The sequence below is a fragment of the Molossus molossus genome, unplaced genomic scaffold, assembly GCF_014108415.1.
Source record: "Molossus molossus isolate mMolMol1 unplaced genomic scaffold, mMolMol1.p scaffold_m16_p_18, whole genome shotgun sequence".
NCBI classification, from domain to species: domain Eukaryota; kingdom Metazoa; phylum Chordata; class Mammalia; order Chiroptera; family Molossidae; genus Molossus; species Molossus molossus.
Window position 1 is genome coordinate 16,840,992 of NW_023425353.1, and position 13,363 is coordinate 16,854,354.

General features: G+C 42.4%; 1 protein-coding gene and 1 long non-coding RNA gene across 3 annotated transcripts in view; one reads left to right on the forward strand and one right to left on the reverse strand.

Annotated features, from left to right (window-relative positions):
• Positions 1 to 13,363, forward strand: part of ARHGEF3 (Rho guanine nucleotide exchange factor 3) — a 286,293-nt gene that overhangs the window by 200,185 nt on the left and 72,745 nt on the right. The gene's annotated exons all lie outside the window — the stretch shown is intronic.
• On the reverse strand, positions 1,976 to 4,382 carry LOC118632916. The gene is made up of 3 exons (XR_004960129.1): positions 4,203 to 4,382; positions 3,387 to 3,565; positions 1,976 to 2,079 (listed from the first exon to the last, which is right to left on the reverse strand). It is a non-coding gene; the product is annotated as an uncharacterized LOC118632916 (long non-coding RNA).

The following is a 13,363-nucleotide window of genomic DNA, read 5'->3' on the forward strand; positions in this document are numbered from 1 at the left end:
ATTCACACATGTCAGAATACTGGCCGAAACACTTGCACGTTTGTATTGCTCTTGGTAGATACTGACATCTCTTGATGTTACAGTTTTTACTGTCCTCAAGAATCCTAAGTGTGCCATTTTCACTATACTTCACCAGCATTGGAGCTGTAATTTTCTAAGTTGGGCAATTTAGTACATTAAACATGGTACCTTATGATCCGTCCACATTAGAGAAGTAGAGAGAATAGTGTAATTAGCACCTTTGTTCACCCAGCATGTAGCAGCAACAATGGTTAAACTTTTCTTATGCACTGTGTTTTAGGGGCACTTGAAGGAAACCTCAGTCATCACATTATTTTACTCGTCAGTACTTCAGTATACATCTCCACCCGATAGGGACATTTTATTTTTTACATAGCCACCACACCTTATCACACAAAACAAGACCACTAAGAATTCTTAGTGTCATCAATTTCCCCCAATTCAAATTTGCCTTTGGACTGCATCTTAGGTGATATTAAGGAATTCTTGTTCATTGTCTCAAAGAGGTTTCTTGTACAGTTGGTCTGTTTGAGTCAGGATCCCAACATGCTTCACCCATTTCTTATGTTGATATTCTTTAAAACTTCCACCTCCCTCTCTTTTCTCCTGTTGATTGATCCTGCTATTGATCTGTTGTAGAAACTGGGTCATTTGTCTTGTGAAATGTTTTCTATTCTGGAGTTGGGAATTGCTTTCTCATGATGTGGCTTTACTTTCCCCCCTACCCTCCTGTTTTCTGTAAAGTGGTGGGTAGATCTGGTGGTTTGATAAGTATTTTCCTTAATTTTAATGAGGTATTTTGAGGGGATACAGATCTGTTGATATCTGTACAGTCCTTCCCTGAGCAGTCTTATGCAGTTGACCAGATACCAATTGTAAGGGCCTCCCCGGGCAGCAGGAGAAGAGCACCAAGATTCAATCGACCATTAAACTAGTTGAAAGAAGTTGAATGTAGGAACAACTGATTAATTTAGCTTAAAATGAGCTGTAATTAGTCATTGCTCTGGAAGTCATTCTTTCTTTGCTCCAGAGCCCGAAGATTGGATCTAGGGGTAGGTGTGGAAAGGCCCTGCATGTCAGGAATTCTAGGTTAGGAGATAATCAGAAAAGTTATGTGGCTGAAGAAAACGAAGTAATTTCAAAACTTGCCACCTGGCCAAACACGATTAATAACGGGTAGTAGTAATGGTTGTTAGAACTCAAAAGGAAGAACCATCTTTTGTGGGTTGGGTTGATTTGGGAAGGCTTCTTCAGAAGCAAAGTTGGTCTAGGATTTGAATAATTGGTGTTATTTGAAAAGAAAGAGAAGGATGAGGGAGGGGCTTTTCTGGATGTAAGTTCAAAGATATACAAAAGTTTTTAAATGAGTCAATCCACTCATATTGGCAGCCTTTGGTGCATATTTTCTGAATCTTTTTCTTTCTTCTGTTTTCTTTAATTTAGTTAACAAATATGTATAGAGAACTTATTATGCGCCAGCCTGCGTGGGGGTGTGTGTGTAGCGTGGGATCATGGCTCATGAGGCTAACTGGTTGCATGGAAGAAGCATCAGCTAGGAGTCAGAAGAACCAAGATTACTCTGAAATCCTGTATGTACAATAAAAATACAAAAAGAACTCCTCAACGTTGTCACTCCTGGTACCTCAAACGGAGACTTTAGCAGGTCTGAGGCCTTAGCACACTGCCACCTTTCCCGGAAAGAAAAGACTCTGCTATTAAAAATTTTTTTTTTAAAGCCACATATATATTGCTTAAATTCTTTCTTTAATTTTCTTTCCTTTCTCCTGTTTCTTTCTTGCGGAAGCAGTTTATCCTTTGAGCTCTAAAGCTAAGCTGGAAACTCATGAAACAATATTTGTCACTACCATGGGCAACAATACAATTGAAAATAAGAATTTCTTTAGCTCCCAGACAGCTCACCTTTGTTCAGATTCCAAACGCGTGGGATGGAGGCAGGGGGAAGGTTTACCTGTAGTTATCCCACTGGGAGAGTTGTGCTCATTCAAACGAAAAAGAATTGATCTTTAGTTTGAAAATGGCTTATGGTGGAGTGGGTGGCTGGGAACAAAAGAAAGGCATTGTTAGTATTTTTGACGTATTCATACTTCTTCTGCAGCTCAGCTTCTATCAATTTGATCCAGGTCTGTTTTCCTTTAAAATCACTTCTATCAGTGTCTATTGAGTGTTAGCTGTGTGCCAAAGTGGTAATTTAAAAAGGAGACACTTTGCTTTCCTCCCCATTATCTGCACCAGCTCCCTCCACCCCACAGCGTCCCAAATAATCTTAAAAGCTAAGTGTGTACAGTGTCGTTGGTATGTAAACACAGCTTCAAGGTGAGGTCCCTGCCACTTCTCCCATGATTCCTGTAGTTCCTCTCCTCCCCTTTCTCTTCCTCTATCACATAATATTCAGTAGAATTTCAGAATTTTCACAATGAAAGGGAATTGAGGAGTCACCCAGTTCTGTGTTAGTTTGCAAAGGTATTCTGCTACTTCCCCAAACCAGGATAACACCATAGAGGGTCAGCTCAAGTCTTGGCTCTTTTATCCTTGAACTCCTTGATGTAAAATGTAAGTTGTTAATATTCCACAAGACTTGGACGGAAAAACTCTAATCCATTACATTTTGTTTGATCAAAACAGGATCCAGGAAAATAAAATGATTTGTCCACTGCTCCCAGGAGTCTGGGAGTAAACAGAGACTAAAACCCAAGGCCACTTGAGCCACACACACCCTGTATATAAAGCCACCTGCCCATGTTGTGGACAAGGATTGCTTCCCTGTGGATCTGGAGCTTGCTGAGGCCTACAACATTCTATCCTTGGGGAGGGGGTCCAGCTGTGTGTTTAAGGCCATCAGTGTTCCAGGCAGACTGAGTTCTAGTGTAGATTAGTAGCTGTGTGACCTTGAGCACATTACTTGACCTTTCTGAGCTTCTGTGCCCTCATCTGTAAAACAAGTTCAGTAGGTTGCGAGGACTCAGTAAGATAATGCATGTCACGTGCCTGTCATGGGCCTGGCATAGAACAAATGGCACCGAACATGATTTTCTAGCATTTCAGCACTCACATGTTAACCTCCAAAATCACAATGGTTCCTTTTTGTTCTATCCAAAGTCCACTCAACCCTGACTGCATTACTCCCATTTTTGAAAGAGAATCCAATAAGGAATTTTTGCTCTGGGGACTATACTCTTAGAAATTATTTAAAATCTTTGTTTCAGTGCTATCTTTTTGATGTGTTGGTTGGTTCAGGAGCTTTGAGGAGATTTTTTCCTCCTCCAGACTTACCTCCCAGCTCTCTTTGGGACCATAATAAACCTAGCTACTGTTTATGAAATTACTACTATGTGTCAGCCCCTTACCTGGCTTCTTTCTCTATAATCTTCGCCTCCACCCTTTGAAGTAGGTGCTATTATGACCAATTGCAGATGAGAGCACTGAGGCTCTGAGAGCTTGAGTAACTTGCTTGATCGTTGAGGACATTTTGGTGGTTCTCCCTTGCTGGAACGTGGAGGAGCACACTTGTGTGACCTGCAGTTGTCTGGATGTAAGAATACATCTAGGGTGACTCTAGCATTTGGGATTTACAACTGTCAAAGACCTGAGTGACCACCCAACCCCGTATTAACCAGCAAGGGGGAACCGGTGAGCAAAGAGGTCACAGGGCTCTAGCAAAGTCAGTGTAGGAATCCAGGGCTAAGGTTTGAACCTAGGTCTCCTAACTCGTTTGTTCTTTTAATCATATCTAGTGGGCTCGAAACCTTGACCGACAGCATCATAGTCTCTGGCATTAGGATGCCTGCTAAGTTGCAAATAGCCTGCAGAAATTAATGTTCCACTTCATAATTGGAACTGCAGGTTTTGGAAGCAAAGTACTTGTATTTGAACCCCAGCTCTGCCATTTACCAGTTCTGTGACTTTGGGCAAGTTGCTTGAACTTTCTGTGCCCCATTTTCTCCCTTTATAGAAGTACCCACCTCTGCCCTGGCTGGTGTGGCTCAGTTGGGGCATTGTCCCATACACCAGAAGGTGGTGGGTTCAATTCCTGGTCAGGGCACATACCCAGGTTGTGAGTTCAATCCCCAGTCAGGACACGTGTGGGAAGCAACAGATTGATGTTTCTCTCTCCCCCCACATCCCCCCTCCCTCCCTATCTCTGAGTTTAATTAAGTACCCACCTCATTGGATTGTTGTGAGGATTGCCTGAGATACATCCTGTAAAGTCAAAGAACAGTGCCTGGCAGAGAGCAAACCCTCTGTCGACATTAGCGATGGCTAATATTCATTGCGCTCTGTCACTTGCCAGGCGTCCTTCAGCACTGGAGTTACAACCATGAACAAGGGAGTCATGATTCTTGCCCTTGTGGAGCTTACAGTCAAGTGGGAGACACAGATGTTAAAGAATAATGAAGCTTGTGGTTGGTTGGCTAATTTTAATTCCACTTGTTATCTATAGGGCACTGTTTAGAAGTTGTTGCAATGTATCTTTGTCTTTAGTTCTGACTTTTAAAATGTGTGACATCAATGTAAATACTTTGGTTCAGCAGTTTGGCCTGGGTGCACGGAGCCCTCCGCCTTGGAAAGCCCCTGGTGCTCAGCTGATGCCAGTAGCCATCTGGGTGTTACATTCCAATGGCTGCAGACCTACTACTTGGACATAAGCAGCCTACCCAAAGGACAGAAAGGAAATTATGACTGGGAAAAAATCCATGAGGCAGCAAGACTTTGTCACTGAAGGAACAGAGAGCTCTCACAGTCATAGCAGGCCTGTAGGAAGAGGACGTAGTAGGAACCAAATGTTGTCATGCAGATAACACAGACACCAGGCAGCCAAGTACCTATTTTTAAGTGACAGTATTTTGGGCCAGTTTCATTCCATTTGTAGTCTAGCTGCATTTTTCTTTTCAGTGTTTCTTTGCTTCTGGTTGATCTTACCTCTGCTTCAACCTTGTTTTCTTGACCATTTGATGTTGAAGAAACCTATATGCTTATGCATTTCCTGAGAAATAAGGATATTAAGCTGAATCTTCTGATGAGCCCTTATAAAATACAACCATAGTAAACTGACACAAAATGTGGTTTGCCTATACCAAACATGCTGATTTTAAACAAGGATGCTTTTGTCAGTGATATTGTCACGTGATTTTCTTTCCTGAAATAAAATAGCATAAAATTGAGACACTACTTCATATATACTTCAGTCATTGCTGTTTTATAGAATCACAGAAGATAGCATTTTTGCTCTGGCCGGTTTGGCTCAGCAGTTAGAGTGCCCGCCTGCGGTCCGGAGAGACCCGGGTTCGGTTCCCGCTAAGGGCATGTACCTTGGTTGCAGTTTGTCCCTGGCCCTGGTTGGTCGTGCGGGTGGCAGCCACTCGATGTGTCCCTTTCACATCGATTTTTCTCTCTCTCTCTCTTCCTCTCTCTCCCTCCCACTCTGTCTGTACAAAAAATGGAAAAATGTCCTCGGGTGAGGATAAAAAAAAAAAAAAAAAGAAGATAGCATTTTTGTTTCAATCGTCTTATTTTATAGTTCAAGGAACTGCACCTCAAAATGTTTAATTGACTTGCCGAAGTTCACACGGCACATTCAGTTTTAGAACCGGGATTAGATCCCATGTTTTCAAATTTAGGCCAGTTTCACTCTTCACTGTGTTACTTTTATTATGTATATTCAATAGTTAAATCAGTATTTGAAATCATGGGTTTAAATTAAAGAATTAACCCCTTTGGAAGCAAGGATCCCGAAATCCCATCTTTTCCTCTCTAATTCATTGAAACAACGAGGAGTGGGAGGCTTTATATACCAGAAAAGTAATAACAGTATGGAATATATGTTTACCTTGTACCTAAAAAGCTGACATGGTATTACCTCATTAAACTATTGGTATGCTTTATCTCATTAAAGCCTTGAAATTCTCATATCCCCATTTTACAGATGATTAAATTGAGGTTTGGCATGGTTAAATAGATTTTTCAAAGTCCTATAGATAGCAAGTGGAAAACTTGGGATTTGTATCCAAGCTTCTTATTCTAGAGCTTGCATTCTCCTATGTTCTACCAGGGACTGAGGGTGGGGTATTGAATATTTCATACATTGTTACTTTAGAGCCACGGTGGAAGGGAAATATCTTATTCTTAAAAACTACCATCACAAGGCAATGTATTTATATTTTTCAGTCCACTGTAGGGTTTTCTTTCACTTTGTAACTCTGCATCTTCCATATTAAAAGTTTCTCTAGGAAAGGGAAATGAGTTTTGGGGAAGGGGGCCACCATTATTTCTGCTTCCAGTTGGTACAGGTGTTTGGCCTCTCCTAGACAGGTAGGAAAGAGAATGCTGGCCTCTCTCTGCTGAGCCCATAAACTGGAGAAGTGTCTGAATTCAGGAATGATGCCAGGTGAGGTAGGGGCAAAGAAGGGAGGAAAGGGATGTGGTGTTCGGAGCCCATAACTCAGGAAATGTGATGGCACCTTATTTCAGAGTGGTATGAGGCAAGCGTTTAGGAAGAGAATAATGAGCTATTGTTGTAGGCTTTTTTCTTTAATGGGTGGGTTGTTTTTATAAAGTTTTATGAACAGGAAACCGAAGTAAAATGCTGATCCCTTTGGTTTTTTGAGTTCTGCCAGCATCATTTTCATTTTGACTTTTGAGTTACGGTGACAGGCACTTCCTTTAACACTTCTGGGCGTAAAGCATAATAAGATACCCCAAGCTGCATTTCAGAACAACAGCAGAATCCAAATGAAGAGCTGTAGTTTCAGAACTTCTCAAGAATGTCATGGGATAGAATCAGATCCCTCCCCAACCCAGGGAGAAAGATAGCTCTTGCAGAAGCCAAGGTAGTCTGCAGAATGTTTCTCTTTTAAAACATTCTAGAAAATTTGCCCAACATGTGGAACACTTCTAACATGCATTAGAATGGGTCTTGCTATGGCAAAGAAAATACTGATCTAATTCCTCTCCTTCCTTGAATCATAAAATCCAGCCTCCCCAGCTATTGTTTGCCCTGGAAGTTGGCTTCATCTTAAAGAAGGTGGTCCTATCTGTTGTGCATTTTGGATGCACAGAACCAACTTTTCAGGCATCTGGCTGCCAACTTCAGAGATGTTAAAGGCTTTTTGTTCCTGCAGGGCATTTATTCAGTGCTTACCTTGTAAACGTTATGTCTTATTGCATTTTCCTGGCACCAGAGCAATTCTTGTACCTACCCATTGCATTTAGTTTTTCTGAGCCTGCAGGCAGCACTGGGTTATTAAAGTTCAAGGAGGAAGCCACGTGATGTTGGCTTTACAATTTTAATTCTCTCTTACCTTCTTCCCTCCCTTCCTCCCACTCACTGACAGATGGGTTTTGTTCACCATGTACTGTGATTACACCAAAATGAGCTCTCAGAGCATGTAATAATCCAGATGAGGACACCCAGACGGGGAGACCATGGTCCTCCCTTGGTAGAGTAGCCAGCAGAGCCGTTTCCTTGGATGAAAAGTCCTTGAGTCCATAAGTTCCCATCAGCCTGGGCACTTTAGATAAACGCCATGCATAATCTTGCAGGAACAGGCAAAAATCTCTCCTGCCCCCTAAAAGTCAGTCCCTCTGGGCCCAACTCAAGAGAACAAAGTTTCAACATAAATAGCAGTAGGTATGGGCATGGCAAGTTGAAAAGGAAAAAAAAAAATTATGGAGTTTAATCTGGAATCGAAAACCCAGAGAAGGAAAAGGAAGAAAGTGTCTTTGGAGGAAAAGGAAAAGGGCAGATGAGCATGTTACATGATGTCTCTGAAAGCAAACTATTTGACATTCCTCTGCCACCAGTTTCCGTTTCCCTGACAAGTCCACCTTGTTCAAGAATTAGTGTAACTTATTGTAAGAAGCTGGAGGGAACCGAAAGCTCCTGAAACACCTGAGAGGGCCCCAGAGCCCGACACTGCGGGAGCAGGCTCTCAAAGTGGTTTCGGTGAGGTTCGCACTCTTCAAGAAGATAAACGTTAGGGACCCAGGAGTACTTTTTAACATTTATTTTAACTGTGGTATTCTGTATATGATTTCTTGGTCTCATCTCAGAAACTTATGTTCCTCGTTGCAAAAATTCTTCTCTGTCCGGCCAGTGTGGCTCAGTGGTTGAGCATTGACCCATGCACCGAGAGGTCGCTGGTTCGATTCCCCGTCAGGGCACGTGCCCAGGTTGTGGGCCCGATCCCCAATGGGGGCGTGCAGGAGGCAGCCAGTTGGTGTTCTCTCTCATTGATGTTTCTATGTCTTTCCCTCTCCCTTTCTCTCTCTCTAAACTCAATAAAGGGAAAAAAAATTCTTCTCTGGATTTACCTCCTTCATGACATGTTCTTTGATGAGCTCCATTTCAGTTTAATTTTTATTTCAACAAATATGGATTCTTCTACCATGTGCCAGCATGCTAGAAGGAGCTGGAGCCACTGAGGTGAGCAAGATCCATACGGTCCCTGCGCCCTCACAGCTTGCTGTTGTTGGGCAACAGAGACACATCAAATCAGTCATTATGAGCAGGAGGAGTATTTGGGCAAGAGAAGTACTCAGCACTGTGGGGGCACAAGCAAGGGCTCCCCTAGCCTCTGGGGATCAAGGACAACCTTGGATGAGAGGAATTAGCCAGGAAGCTATTTGGTGGTTAATCTTGTCATGCCAATGAACTAAATGATCAGGTAGTGATAAAAGTTGGTGAACCAGAGGCTGGTGCTTTTATTTAGCCTTTTGTTGCCAAAGCTCTTGGTCCAGTCAGAATTGTGGGCACGTGAGACCTGTGTTTGCTGAGCTTGGTTTTGGATGTAAGATGAAAAAAATTCAAACACAGCAGAAACTCGTGTAACTCAGCATGCACTTAACCAAAACGCTTAACCTGCACCCCCTAACTCCTCTGTAGCATTTCGGATGCCCACGGCTCAAGGAACACTTCAGCTAATGGGCTGCTCTCTTTACCACACACCAGCTGACTTCCGCTCTCACCAGCTGAGTGAGGCATATGCTTGCTGGGATTCTATTTCTGCTGGTTGAACTTGTTCTGCAATTAAGGCCCTCTACACGCACCATCCCCCTTCCTACCTCCCCACAGCCCCAGGTCTTTTTCAAGTAAACATCTCAAGCCAACTACCCTCCTCCCATTCTCTACTGTTACAGCTAATTTTTTAAAAACTTAAGTGCAGTCATGTCCCCTGGCTGTGAAGATAAGCATGTTTTAAATTGGAACTCCGGATACCAGATTGTCAAATTCCAAGAGCCAAAACACATCTCCTGGTGGGTGGCTCAGTTGGTAGTTTACTTGAAGTGTGGACTTGCGTATTTTTCATTGAATCCCCAATGCACCCATAGGTATATAGCAGGCTGTCCAGTACATAATAGTTCCTCAGTGCTGGATGAGCAAATCCAGCTCCCATGCTCATTTTGGATTTTGATGCTACAACCATTGGGTTAATTACCCCTGGGCACCTCTGGCTTAAGGATCTGTGAAAAAAGTGTTTCTGGAGGAGGGGCCCAGGTTCATTATTGGGCTTGCTGATAATTCTAACCCAAATTTCTGGAGTCTACTGCTAAAGATTCCAATCCTGTGGACCCAGAGTGGGGCCCAGGGATATGGATTTGATAAGTTTCTCAGTTGACTTCATTGCAGGTAGTCTCTGAAATTGTTGTCCCTGAATTTCCAGAAGTCATATTTCTGTACATATGTGTTTTCAAATCCCAGCCAGATGGATGAATGCTGCTGTGTTTCATTGTTATGCACATTTGCCCCACATTTTAACTTCTCTGGAATTGATCACGTGCTGTAACTTAATTGGCAGCATTTTTTTCTTTCTTAGTAGTACGTAAAATAAAGCACTTATTACAGTCTTTGGCATCTTAGGTTTGATGAAATATGGTTTGATGAAATATAGTACTTTGATTCCTGAGTTTGTAGTTGATAGAAAACATTTCCACTATTCAAAGCTAGTATTTATACATTTTAGATTCTAATTTCTCTCCATGCAATGGTTAGTAATTAAAAAACACATACCAAAAAAAAAACCCTACATAAAGCATGCATTAGCAGAGTCTAAGGGGAATAAATAGTTTTGGAGTATAACAAATTTATTGAATTCTTGGTTAAAAAATATGAAATACTTTCAAACAAATGTAGACTATGCATAAAGTTCAAAGACTCTAGTGTTATATAGAAAGCTTTCTCAGGGCTGGCTTAGATTCTCAAAGCAAAACAAGCCTGTTGATAGTAATCAGCTAAAATTGGAGAAGGTCAGGATTCTTTATTGCAAAATCTGGGGTGAAGACAGGTTTCTAATTGCACACGCTGTGCAGCCAGAAATAGTGTGTGTATGTGTATGTATGTGTATACATATACATACATACATACACACACACACACGTGTGTATGTGTGTGTGTGTGTGTGTGTGTTATATATATATATATATATATATCACAATAAATTGAACCCTTTGAGGTTTTTATTTTATCACTAAGATTGCATTTCTCCTCCCACCCCAAAACAATTAAATATGGTGGTAAAGGCTGTTTTGGGAAAGACCAAGCTTTGAAATATTCATCCCCCCTCCCCAATTTTTTCTTCAAGTATTGTGTTTCATTGAAACTTTCGTTTTCACTGATCTCTTGAAGTGCATTTTCATATCTGAAACAGTTTAAGACAATTTTATGTCCCATCCACCCTACCTTACTCCCATATTCTTCTTTATTCTCTTGTTCATTTCATATTGTATGAAATCTATCATTCAGTTAAGGGTCAAGTTTGGGCATCAGGGAAAAATTCTAGGCATGTCAATATTCTGAGGCTTCTTAGCGCTCAACTAGTTTTTTAAATTTTCTTATTTGTTGATTTTAGAGAGAGAGAGAGAGAGGAAGGGAGGGAGAGTGTGAGAGAGAAACATTGATTTGTTGTTCCACTTATTGGTGTATTCATTGGTTGATTCTTGTATGTGCCCTGACTGGGGATTGAACCTGCAACCTTGGTGTATTGGTTGGGATGATGTTCTAACCAACCAAGATACCCAGCCACAGCTGGCACTCAACAATTTTTTTTTCTTTACTCCACCATGCTAACATTTGGCATCAATCAATGATCAAGGTCTAAAATAAAAATATTCTTGAAGTCAAAACTAATAGAGTCTTCTGGCTCTGATGCCATATTTCAGCTCTACTCTCTCTCTATGTTTTTTTTTTATCCTCACCCAAGGACATTTTTCCATTTTTTGTTCAGATAGAGTGGGAGGGAGAGAGAGGAAGAGAGAAAGAGAGAAACACCGACGTGAAAGGGACACATGGAATGGCTTCCTCCCTAACGACCCAACCAGGGCCGGGGACAAACTGCAACTGAGGTACGTGCCCTTAGCGGGAACAGAACCTGGGTCTCTCTGGACCACAGGCCAACGTTCTTAACCGCTAAGCCAAACTGGCCAGGGCTCTGCTCTCTCTTTAAGCGGGGTTTCTCAACAATGGCATTATTGTTATTTTGGACCTGTTAATTCTTTGTTGTGGATGGCTGTCCTGTGCATTACAGGATGTTTACCAGCATCTTGGGCCTCTATCCATTAAATGCCACTAGCACCCTCCCCAGTGATGATGAAAAGTCTATCCAGACATTGCCAAATGTTACCCAGGAGTTAAAATCACCCCCAGTTGAGAATCACTGCTATAAGGAACCAGAGCCTAGGAAATGCACCTGCCTGTGGCATATCAGGGCAAGACAGATATTCATTTTTTCCAAATAGAAAGTCTTGACTATTTTTATATTATAGTTTATAATCCACAGGATTAGCTCAACCCTGGGAGAAAGAGAAAAATTCTGTCACTTAACCAGTTTTTCAGACTTATTTCAGAAAATGAGATCTTTAAGAGAATGCAGGAATAAGACCTTCCAGCTTTAGAATATCTAGGGATGTATTTTCATAAATCTAGCCTGGAGCCAGTAGACATAACCCTAAGCAGAGGGAGAGTAATAATACTAGTATGATTTTTTATATCATCAGTGCTTCATTTGTGCCATTTTTACCTGTCTGGCAGTAACATAGTCCTGATCTCTCAGAATTCACTGCCAGAACTTCTCCAGGCTTTTAATTCAGGGGCTGGGTCAAGAGGGGGAAAGGGAAGGGGAAAATAGGGGGCATCTGTAATCTGTCAACAATAAAAATAACTATATTTTTAAAAAAGACTGAAGTTGCAAAGAGGAGAGAGAGCTGGGTCATTAACCAGGAATGTCACCCAAATGGAAGGGGAAGGGAGAGGTGTTGGTACACACGTGTGTCCAACATGTATCTACATGACCGTGGCAGACTAGCAGGGACAGAAAAGATGGCTTCAGATGCCAAGGAAGCAGGCTGCATCTGAAGGCCAGGCTTTGGAGGATTGGCCACTGTTACTTGGGCTCTTCTGCAAATGCATACCTCCCTGCAGAGTTACAATTGAACGGCCAGGTTTTTAAGTCAACCATGTTCCTTGAGCAGGTATGTGTTGCACACCTTCCTGGCACAGAGGTTCAGGAATGGGGGGAGAAGAGGAGGGGAGAAATGTAGCTAATTGAGCACTTGATCTGTAATAGACACTCTTACCTATTTGATGAATGAACGAATGAGGCTTTAGGAAAAAGAACACACTAACCTGATAATAAGTATAATGCTGACAGGACAAAGTATTGTCCCATTGGCTGAGAAGACTGTCACAACTGCTCTAACTTCTGAAGTTTTAGCCTCATGCTGGGCCTGTTCGGCTCATAGTCATGGCAGTGGATTTGAGGAGTTGATTGATGGTCTTCCAGCCATGCCTGGCTGTCTGCTCGTCTAAAAGGAGCTCATAATCAGTGGTGGGCTTAAGTGTGGATACCCACCACTCCACCAGCAGCACAAATGAGCCCCGCTCAGCCCAGGCGAGAATGCAGGCCCTGCTCTTGGCACCCGTCCTGGAAATGCAGAACAGACTTCTTTATTCCAGTCTCCAGGCTTCTGGCTAGCGAGGAACACTGCCCGGCTGTGAAGCATTTTATAGGATTATAACGGGCTTTGCCGAAGGCGAGTTCTGAAAGGCACTTTGTGCTGTTGCTTTGAGTGAAGCTGACTGTTAGGGCAGTGTTGTTCCTAAGCCCATAAACACACACACAGGCAGGATGGGGAATGCCTGGCTCCTGGGGCCCACTCAGCTGGGCAGCATTGCAGATTTGGGCCGCTTCCCTCAACTGTGGCACCAGACTCAGGGGTGTGTTTGGGAACCCTTCTGTAGAGCAGCCTGCTTTCTGACAAAGTCTTTGGTCACAGACACCCCTGGTTGGAATCCTAAACAGATTGCTCAAACTCCAAATCTGCTAATCTGGGG